The following is an 11,367-nucleotide window of genomic DNA, read 5'->3' on the forward strand; positions in this document are numbered from 1 at the left end:
TGCCAGCCATCTGCAAGCCAGGATGGAATCGGATTCAGTCCCTCACAGCACAATCCTTCCACCATGTCAGATCACCACTTCCTGCTCTGCCTGGCACACACAGCATGAGTCATCAGCATGAGTCATCAACTGTTTTGCATAATTCAGTAAGGGTATAACAGTTACTCTCCTTCTTTTGAGTGACCATTAACTGCCGGCCATCTGCAAGCCAGGCCCTGCGGGCGGAATTGAAAGGCCTTCGGCTGGAAGTTTCCCAGATGAAGGCAGAACCGTCCCGGCCTCCGGAAACTGTCCCTGCACATCGTGCCACTCCACCCAGAACAACCCCGGTGAGGGGGCCGGGCATAAGAGAGTGCCCAGAACAGGTAGCGTCTGAGCCGACAAACTTCCAACCGCTGCAGTAGCTGGGCGTCCTGCGGCGGTACACCAGAAGTTAAGCCCTCTGCGTGAAGAACGTGATCTGTATGCCAGCAGCCCCATATTAGAAGCCGAGTTGGAAGGCCGAAAGGTTTGCTGCCTAGTTGATATAGGGTCAGAATCTGCAGCATGAGTCATCATCTGTTTTGCATACTCAAATCCCAGAGTGTGCTGGCTGTAGCTGCAAAACAGTGCATTTTCACAATCTCACATGTACATAACAGAACAAGTAAGTAAGTGGCTAAAGGTAGATTACACGGTCATTGGATATCAATTTTCCAGCAGGCCAGTGTACTACAGGCCCCAAAAATTATGCATTCAGCGTACATAAAAGAACAAGTATGTGGCTGGAGGTCTATTAGAAGGTCAATGGATATCAATTTTACTGAAGGCCAGTACAAATATAGGTAAAATACATATGTTTAAAATAATTAAAAATATAAAATTGGCTAACGAAATCCCCCCTTTTGAAAAAAAACCCTAATGATAATAGTTGAAACACGTGGTCATCACAGGTGTGATGGCATTCAACAGACAGAAAATGCCTTTTATGTTGCTGTATTTGTTCTGGGTGGTGGCGGATATTTGTGGGCCGGCATTACGAAATTCAATTAAACGTGGTAGTCACAGGTGTGGAATTCATCCGCTAACCATTTCTCATTCATTCTTAGAAATGTGAGGTAGTCCACACTGTTGTGAGCTAGGCGAGTGAGCTTATCAGTCACGAACCCCCTCTGCTGCGCTGAGCGTTCACATCGGCTGTTAACCCAATGTAGTCGGACACCTGTTGGTCTAGGCGTTCTGTGAGGCTGGATCCGAAGGGCGGCTTTCGATGGGTTGAATGCAAGAATGATCTAATGTCCGAAGTGACCAACACATCTTCAAACCGCCCTCTTCTTGTATGTGCTGTTGGATTGGTACCCGCAACTGTTTCTCTGTGAGTGGAAATTCCACTGCCAGCGCCCGAAAAATTAGAATGCAGCATTTCTCGAAGCAAGGCCTGTAAGTGCTGCATTCTGACAGCCCTCTGTGATGGTGGTAAAATGTCCGCCATTTTGTGTTTGTACCGGGGGTCTAAGTATGTTGCCACCCAGTACTGGTCCTTGCCCTTTATGCTTTTTATACTGGGATCCCTCTTCAAACACTGGAGCATCAAGGCCCTTATTTGTACTGAACTGGAAGCAGTGGAGTGGCCTAGCTCCTGCTCATCGTCCAGGATAATGTTGACCTTGGACTCCTCCCCCCAGCCACGGACAACACCAGGGATCCCAGAAACATTTAAAGCATGCTCTTCTTGCTCCTCCTCCGCCCCCGGCACCATCCTCCTGTGACTCCTCTTCAGACTCCTGTTGACTTGTCTCAGAGGGAGTAGCCAGCCCCTGGAAATTCATCCAGGATTGTGACTTCCTTATCTTCCTGCTCCTCAACGGCTTGATCAATAACTCGACCCAATGCTCGCTCCAGAAAGAAGGAGTAGGGTATGATGTCACTGAAGTCGCCCCCGCCCGGCGACTGACCAGTTTGGTGATCTGATCAAATGGCTGCAGAAGTCTGCATACTTCGTGCATGAGCAGCCACCGGTGGAAAGAAAAAAAACTCCTCAGAACCTGTCCTGCCGCAGAGTTCATACAGGTAGTCGTTAACTGCACGTTTCTACTGGAGCAGCCTATCAAGCATATACAAGGTGGAGTTCCATCACGTCGGGCAGTCACAAATCAGACGCCTGATGAGCAGGTGGTGTCGCCGCTGAACGTCAGCAAGGCGAGCCATGGTCATGTAAGATTTTCTAAAATGGCCAGATATTTTCCTGGCCTGCCACAAGACATCCTGGACCCTGGGATATTTGGCAACAAATCGCTGCACGACTAAGTTCAGGACTAAATCCACACAGGTGCCACGGGTTGCATGCTTGACGGCCGTCAGAAGGTTCACCCAGTGGGCAGTAAAAGTTATGTACCTTCCCTGCCCGTGTTTGCTAGACCACGTGTCTGTGGTCAAATGTTTCTTGGTACTGACACTGTGTGCCAGAGATATATTCACTTGACACTGAACGTGGCCATATAGCTCCAGGATGCCCTTCTGGGAGAAATATTTCCTTCCGGGTATGTTCCATTGTGGTGTGCCAATGGACACAAATTTTCTAAAGGCCTCCGAGTCCACCGGCGTCATCATCTTTTTTTGCTCGAACATTCAGGCCATGTAAGCCTGCCTTTTGCCAGATGAACGGCACGGTGGAAGGTGGAGGACAAATAGGAGGAGAGAGGAGAAGGGGAAGGAGAAGAGGCAGGACATGGAGCACCAGGAGTGTGTCTTTGTGGGTTCTGACGATGTTGCTCCCACTGGGCTCAGTGATGGGAGGCCAGGTGCTTTCTTAAGGCGGTCGTCCCTAGGTGAGTGTTGGGCTTACCATGACTTATGCGTTGACAGCACAGGCTGCAGATGGCAACACTATTGTCAGCAGCAGACACGTTAAAAAAAAGCTCACACTGCGAAGCCATGTGCCGGCGTCCTGGGAGCGCCAGATGTGACAATGCATGTTGGATGGCTCGTTCACAGATACATTAGCAGTCTGCTTTTTGCCTCCTGTGCACTGTAAGTTCTGCCTGCATCTCCAGCCCAATCTGCTGCTCCCTCTCTCCCTCTGAACTCCCCTCCTCTTCCTCTCTTGTGGACACCCATGTGACATCCATAGACACATCATAATCGTCCCTTCACCACCACTGACATTAGAGCTCTCGGAGTAGGCAGCAACAGCGGGGACCACCCTCCTTGGGCTGATTTGGGAACTGTCGTCAGACTGCTGGGTGGCAACCATTGATACCTCCTCTTCCTGATCCGATGCCAAGAATGGCTGTTCATCGGTAAGGTCTTGTAATGGAGAGTAACATAAACATTATATATAAGGCCGAAAAAAGACATTTGTCCATCCAGTTCGGCCTCTTATCCTGCAAGTTGATCCAGAGGAAGACAAAAAAAAAACTGTGAGGTACAAACCAATTTACCCCACTTAAGGGGGAAAAAAATCCTTCCTGCCTCCAATCAGGCAATCAGAATAATTTCCTGGATCAACGACGCCCCTCTAGTAGCTATAGCCTCTAATATTATTACACTCCAGAAATTCATCCAAGCCCCTCTTGAATTATTTTACTATACTCACCATCACCACCTCCTCAGGCAGAGATTTCCATAGTCTCATTGCTCTTACCGTAAAGAGTCCTTTTCTATGTTTGTGTAAGAACCTTCTTTCCTCCAGACGCAGAGGGTTTCCCCTCGTCACAGTCACAGTCCTGGGGATAAATAGATGATGGGATAGATCTCTGTACTGACACCTGATATATTAATACATAGTAATTAGTTCTCCCCTCAGTCGTCTTTTTTTTAGTGAATAACCCTAATGTTGCTAATCTTTCAGGATACTGTAGTTGCCCCATTCCAGTTATTACTTTAGTTGACCTCCTGTGAACCCTCTCCAGCTCTGCTATGTCTGCCTTGTTCACAGGAGCCCAGAACTGTACACAGTACTCCATGTGTGGTATGACTAGTGATTTGTAAAGTGGTAGGACTATGTTCTTATCACGGGCATCTATGCCCCTTTTGATGCAACCCATTATCTTACTGGCCTTGGCAGCAGCTGCCTGACACTGGTTTTTACTGCTTAGTTTGCTGTTTATTAAAATTCCTAGGTCCTTTTCCATGTCAGTGTTACCGAGTTTTACCATTTAGTATGTACTGGTGATTTGCATTATTCCTTCCCATGTCCATAACCTCACATTTGTCAGTGTTAAACCTCATCTGCCACTTCTCTGCCCAAGTATCTAATCTATCCAGATCCATCTGTAGCAGTATATTGTCCTCTTCAGTGTGAATTACTTTACACAGTTTAGTGTCATCTGCAAAATTTTATATTTTACTGTGCAGGCCTTCTACAAGATCATTAATAAATATATTGAAGAGAATAGGGCCCAATACTGACCTCTGAGGTACTCCACTAGTGACCCAATCTGAGTGTGTACCATTAATAACCACCCTCTGTTTTCTATCATTTATCCAGTTACTTACCCACATACAGACATTTTCTTCCAGTCCGAGCATTCTCATTTTATATACTAACCTTTTATGTGGTACAATGTCAAATGCTTTGGAGAAGTATATACGAAATCCATTGATTCACCACTGTCAAGTCTAGAACTTACCTCCTCATAGAAACTGATTAAATTAGTTTGACATGACCGATCCCTCATGAAACCATGCTGATATGATGTTATTTGCTTATTTTCATTGAGATCCTCCAAGATAGCATCTCTTAGAAAAGCTTCAAACAGTTTACCCACAACAGATGTTAAACTTACCACCTATAGTTTCCGTACTCAGTTTTTGCACTCTTTTTGAATATTGGCACCACATTTGCTATGCGCCAATCCTGTGGAACACTCTCTGTCAGTATAGAGTCTGTAAATATCAGAAATAAGGGTCTGGCTATGACATTACTTAATTCTCTTAGGATACGGGGGTGTATGCCATCTGGTCCTGGCGATTTGTCTATATAAATCTTTTTAAGTCGCTGTTGTACTTCTTCCTAGGTCAGACAGGGCACTTTTAATGGGGAATTTACTTTTACATTCTGCATTTCATCTGACAGTTTATTTTCCTCAGTGAATACGGTGGACAAAAAAAATATTTAATAGCTTTGCTTTCTCCTAGTCGCTCTCTGCAACTCCCCCCTCATTGCTCTGTAGAGGGCCGACACATTCAGATTTATCCTTTTTACTATTTACATAATTGAAGAACATTTTAGGGTTAGTTTTGCTCTCCTTGGCAATTAATCTGTTGGTCTCTAGTTTGGCGCTTTTATTAGTTTTTTACAAATTCTATTTTTTTCCTTATAGTTTTTCAATGCTTCCTGGCCCCCCTACTGTTTTAGTGATTTAAATGCTTTCTTTTTGTCATTTATTGCTTTCTTTACAGTTCTATTTATCCCCATTGTTTTTTTTCTTGTTCCTTTACCCTTTATTACTATAAGGTATGTATGCTTTTAAAAATATCCCATTTTGTGGCGGTATTTTTATTTTTGAGGACTTTGTCCCAGTTAGTTACACCTATCGCCTCTCTTAGTTGGCTAAATTTAGCAATTTTGAAGTTTGTATTTTTTTTTCTCCCTGTAGAAACGCTCGTTTGAAGGATAATTGGAAGGTTATTAATTTATGGTCACTATCTCCCAGGTGTCCCCCAACCTGCACATCTGTTGTTCTGTCAGGTCTATTGGTTAATACAAATTCCAGTATGGCCATCCCTCTAGTCGGGTTCTGAACCAGTTGGGAAAGGTAATTGTCTTTGGTTATTGCCAAGAACCTGTTTCCTTTATGAGATATACGAGTTTCAGTTTTCCAGTCTATAACTGGGTAGTTGAAGTCCCCGATAATAACCACCTCATTATGATTTGCTGCCTCGTATATATCGTTTAGTAGTAGATTTTCTGTGGACTCTGGTATATTAGGTGGTTTATAATAAACTCCTATTAGTAATTTATTATTATTTTTGCCTCCATGTATCTCTACCCACAGTGACTCCACATGTTCATGTCCCTTACTTATATCTTCTCGGACTGTGGGCTTTAGACAGGACTTTACATAAAGGCAGACCCCTCTCCCTCTCCAGTTTTGACAATCCTTTCTAAACAGACTGTAACCTTGTACATTAACCCCTTAGCGACCACCCATACGCCTTTTTACGGCGGTCACTAAGGCTACTTTCACACTAGCTTTCGTCGGTCCGCTCGTGAGCTCCGTTTGAAGGAGCTCACGAGCGGACCCGAACGCAGCCGTCCAGCCCTGATGCAGTCTGAATGGAGCGGATCCGCTCAGACTGCATCAGTCTGGCGGCGTTCAGCCTCCGCTCGCCTCCGCACGGACAGGCGGACAGCTGAACGCTGCTTGCAGTGTTCGGGTGTCCGCCTGGCCGTGCGGAGGCGTGCGGATCCGTGCGGATCCGTCCAGACTTACAATGTAAGTCAATGGGGACGGATCCGTTTGAAGATGCCACAATATGGCTCAATCTTCAGGCGGATCCGTCCCCCATTGACTTTACATTGAAAGTCTGGACGGATCCGTACGAGGCTATTTTCACACTTAGCTGTTATATGCTAAAAATAATGCAGACGGATCCGTTCTGAACGGAGCCTCCGTCTGCATTATTATGATCGGATCCGTTCAGAACGGATCCGATCGAACGCTAGTGTGAAAGTAGCCTAAGGGACCTTAGGCTGGGCCGCCGCGTTTTTACGGCGGCCCAGTCTAAGCGCTGCACGGCTCCCCCGTGCAGAGGGGAGTATGGACCCGGCTCTCACATGAGAGCCGGGGCCCTGCTCTAACAGCCCTGACCGGCAGATCCGGGCTGTTTATTTTATTTTTTATATATATATATATATATATATATAAATTTATTTATAATTTTCTTCATACATCTCATGGAAAACAAAACAGCAGGAAAACCCCCAAGATATAGGGGATTGAAATTACACCTTATACACATATACACCATCATGTACTACAAAGTTAGACAATACATTACATTAAGGAAGTTTTTTCCCTGTCCAGTTTGCTTTTACTTCACAAGGAATACAGAAAATACAGAGGAGGAAAAAAAGAAAAAAAGAAAAAACACAGAAAACACATTGATTTCCTCCTGCCCTATTTCATGACCAATTGGGAGCAGCACCGACTTTGCCCAGTTCACCCTGAAGCCAGACATACGACCAAACTTATTTACTATTTCCATCAGGTATAATACCATTGGTATCTCTCCTTCCACAAAGAACAAAATGTCATCAGCGTAGAGGCATATTTTGTCCAATACACCATTTCCCCCAAACCCCCTTGTTTTGTCATCTCCTCGTACCTTACAGGCCAGCGGCTCAACAAATATGGCGAACAATAATGGGGAGAGTGGACACCCCTGACGAGTTCCCCTTTGCAGAGATATTGATTCTGATATTACTACATTGATTTTTACCCTCACTTTCGAGTTGTTATATAGCAGCTGTACCCATCTAATACATTTTTCTCCCAGATTAAACTCATACATAACCTTCCAGAGGTATGCCCATTCCACCCTGTCAAACGCCTTCTCAGCGTCCAAAGACAGGATGGAATGGGCACCCTCCCCACCCATCTGCAGGTTCAATAGTGTCCGTCGAATATTCGACTGGGCCTGGCGTTTGGGTACAAACCCTGATTGGTCCGGATGTATTAACTTCTCAATAACTTTTTTTAGGCGGTTTGCAAGTAATTTGGCACATATTTTAAAATCAGTGTTGAGGAGAGAGATGGGGCGATATGAATCCACCTTTTTCTCGTCCTTCCCTTTTTTTCCTATCAGGCTTATTACAGCTTCCGAAAGGGAGGGCGGGAGTTCACCCCTGTCCATTGAATCGTTCAAGACCTGCACAAGCACTGGGAGTATGACCTCTCCATATCTTCTATATATCTCAAAGGGGAGGCCATCCAACCCAGGACTGGAGTTACCCTGAATAGTTTTCAACGTCTCCCTTAATTCCTCCACTTAAATGGGACCATTCAGTAAGACCCTCTCCTCCTCCGAGAGTCTGGGGATTGGGACTCCCTCCAGGAAGAGTCTAACTTCCTCTGTGAGAGATAGAGCTTGAATTTATTAAATATTATGGAGACCTCCACTCCTCGGAGGGAGGGGGGGGGGGGATCATGAATTCTGCTTCTATTTCTTTTATCCTATCTGTCAGCTCTCTCTCCTGCTTTGCAAAACCCCTTTTCAGTCCCTTTATTTTGCTTACCAAAATACCGCGTAGAAATGCTTTAAAAGCATCCCAAACATACCCTAAATCTGCTGACCCCAAGTTATATTTCCAAAACTCCTCTATATCCGCCCTTATACCATGTTCATCCTTGATTAAATTAAGCCAATGTGGATTCAGTCGAAACTCTCGACTTGGTCGTCTAACGATTGTTTTAAACAACAGGGAAACGGGAGAGTGATCTGAGATGCTGTTTGTTTCATCTCTCATACTAGATATCTGGTTTACTAATTCTGAACTAACAAGTGCCAAATCTATTCTGGACATTATTTTATTTCCCCGACCGTTAAGAAGAAAGGGGGGGGGGGGGTATATACACAAAGGCCAAGATACAAACTATACCATTCCACCGACAGTGAAGGAATACATATCTACCTCTCTCATCTATTTTCTGATCAAGTGGAAGGTAGTCAACTTTATGATGAATATATACACTAACTCCAGATGAGTATGTAGAAAAACATGAGTGATATTGATAACGGGCCCATTTCTTCGTTAAGAGATTTATCTTATCTTTTGTACTATGTGTCTCCATTAACCCTACTATCGCTGGGAGATGCCTGGTGACAGTATCAAAAACCATTACCCTCTTGACCCTATCTCCAAGGCCCCGAACATTCCATGTCATGATGCTACTCATTCGGATCTGTCACTTACTTTTCCTTTGCCTTCCTCCCTGCTAAACCTCCCAAGACAACCATCCCCCCCCCTTCCCTCCCCCCCCCTCTTTCTTTCTCCCCCCCCCCCCCCATCTGGTCGGCAGAAATCAAACATTTCCCCCACCTCTTACACTCGGCCCCTTCCAGCCCCTACCCCGTACCCCCCGGAACCAATCCGGTGCCTTTCATGTTCCTATTCCTTTAGCGTCCAGCCACTCCACTACCTCCTCTGGAGAGCCGAAAAACCTAGCCTGGTCACGGTATATTATACTGAGCTTGGTAGGATACAACAGGGAATATTGTATCTGAGCGTCGGCTAGTCTCTTCTTCACTTCTTTAAACTCGCGCCTTTTTGTCTGAGTGGCTCTAGAGTAATCTGAATATATCGCTATGTTATTTCCGTTAAACTCAATTGTCTGTAGCTTCCTTTTAGTTCTCATTATTATATCTCTGTCCTTAGCACTTTGTATTTTAGCTAGGATTGCCCTCGGGGGGCCCCCTTTTAAGGGGGGTCTCCCTGGTATTCTATGGGCTCTTTCCACTGAGAACCATTGAGATAGGACGTTATCTTTAAAACTATCCTGCAGCCACTGTTGGATGAACCCCGTTGTATCCTCTCCTTCCACTCCCTCAGGGAATCCCACTATTCTGATGTTTGATCTCCTGGACATATCTTCCATTATAGTAATTCTCTCTAGAAGGTTTTTTTTCTCCACGTCTATTCCTTCCACTCTTTTTTTTACTCCTTTTAGATCCTTTTTCATAATTCCAGAGGATATCTGCAGCTCTTTCACCTTTTCCCTGACTTTATTCATATCCTCCTTTATAAAGGAGAGGTCCACCTGTACTGAGGCGATCTTTAAGGTCAACTCCTCCAGGCTATGGTTAGTTTTTTGCACCGCGCCCAGGATTTCCTCCAGCTTATTATCTACCAAGTTAATTCTTTCCACCATCCCCTCTCCACTACCCGCACTCCTTTCCACCCCCCTATGTTCCTCAGAGACCGCCACTTCTCCACTATCCTTTTGACTTTCCTTATTACCCCGCAAAGAGCTCTTAATTTTTGGAGGTGATTTGAGATATTTCTCCATGCTAGTTGTTATACTATTGCCCTTTCCCCCCCTTCCCCCCCGGCGAGGAGGTACCAGCAGATCTTCGGTTTACACCCTTTGGGGGCATGACTGCAACCCCCCCACCAGAAACCGAGGGCAATCTTACACAACACACAAAAAAAAAAATAGCGAAAAGAAAAAGTCAATGCATAACACTTAAATATAAGTTGCTGAAGTGGAAAGAGAATACGTAATGTAGTCCGTAGTTCATCTGGTTACATATACATCCAACAAGCAATACCCTCCTCCACAAGAAAAGATACAATCAGCAGTCCATCCAGAGACTTAGTAATTAAATATAAACTTAAATGTAATTGCTAAGGTGGAAAAAAAATGCAATATATAGGGAGTGCAGAATTATTAGGCAAGTTGTATTTTTGAGGATTAATTTTATTATTGAACAACAACCATGTTCTCAATGAACCCAAAAAACTCATTAATATCAAAGCTGAATATTTTTGGAAGTAGTTTTTAGTTTGTTTTTAGTTTTAGCTATTTTAGGGGGATATCTGTGTGTGCAGGTGACTATTACTGTGCATAATTATCAGGCAACTTAACAAAAAACAAATATATACCCATTTCAATTATTTATTTTTACCAGTGAAACCAATATAACATCTCAACATTCACAAATATACATTTCTGACATTCAAAAACAAAACAAAAACAAATCAGTGACCAATATAGCCACCTTTCTTTGCAAGGACACTCAAAAGCCTGCCATCCATGGATTCTGTCAGTGTTTTGATCTGTTCACCATCAACATTGCGTGCAGCAGCAACCACAGCCTCCCAGACACTGTTCAGAGAGGTGTACTGTTTTCCCTTCTTGTAAATCTCACATTTGATGATGGACCACAGGTTCTCAATGGGGTTCAGATCAGGTGAACAAGGAGGCCATGTCATTAGATTTTCTTCTTTTATACCCTTTCTTGCCAGCCACGCTGTAGAGTACTTGGACACGTGTGATGGAGCATTGTCCTGCATGAAAATCATGTTTTTCTTGAAGGATGCAGACTTCTTCCTGTACCACTGCTTGAAGAAGGTGTCTTCCAGAAACTGGCAGTAGGACTGGGAGTTGAGCTTGACTCCATCCTCAACCCGAAAAGGCCCAACAAGCTCATCTTTGATGATACCAGCCCAAACCAGTACTCCACCTCCACCTTGCTGGCGTCTGAGTCGGACTGGAGCTCTCTGACCTTTACCAATCCAGCCGCGGGCCCATCCATCTGGCCCATCAAGACTCACTCTCATTTCATCAGTCCATAAAACCTTAGAAAAATCAGTCTTGAGATATTTCTTGGCCCAGTCTTGACTTTTCAGCTTGTGTGTCTTGTTCAGTGGTGGTCGTCTTT

The sequence above is a fragment of the Bufo gargarizans genome, chromosome 2, assembly GCF_014858855.1.
Source record: "Bufo gargarizans isolate SCDJY-AF-19 chromosome 2, ASM1485885v1, whole genome shotgun sequence".
Lineage (NCBI taxonomy): Eukaryota > Metazoa > Chordata > Amphibia > Anura > Bufonidae > Bufo > Bufo gargarizans.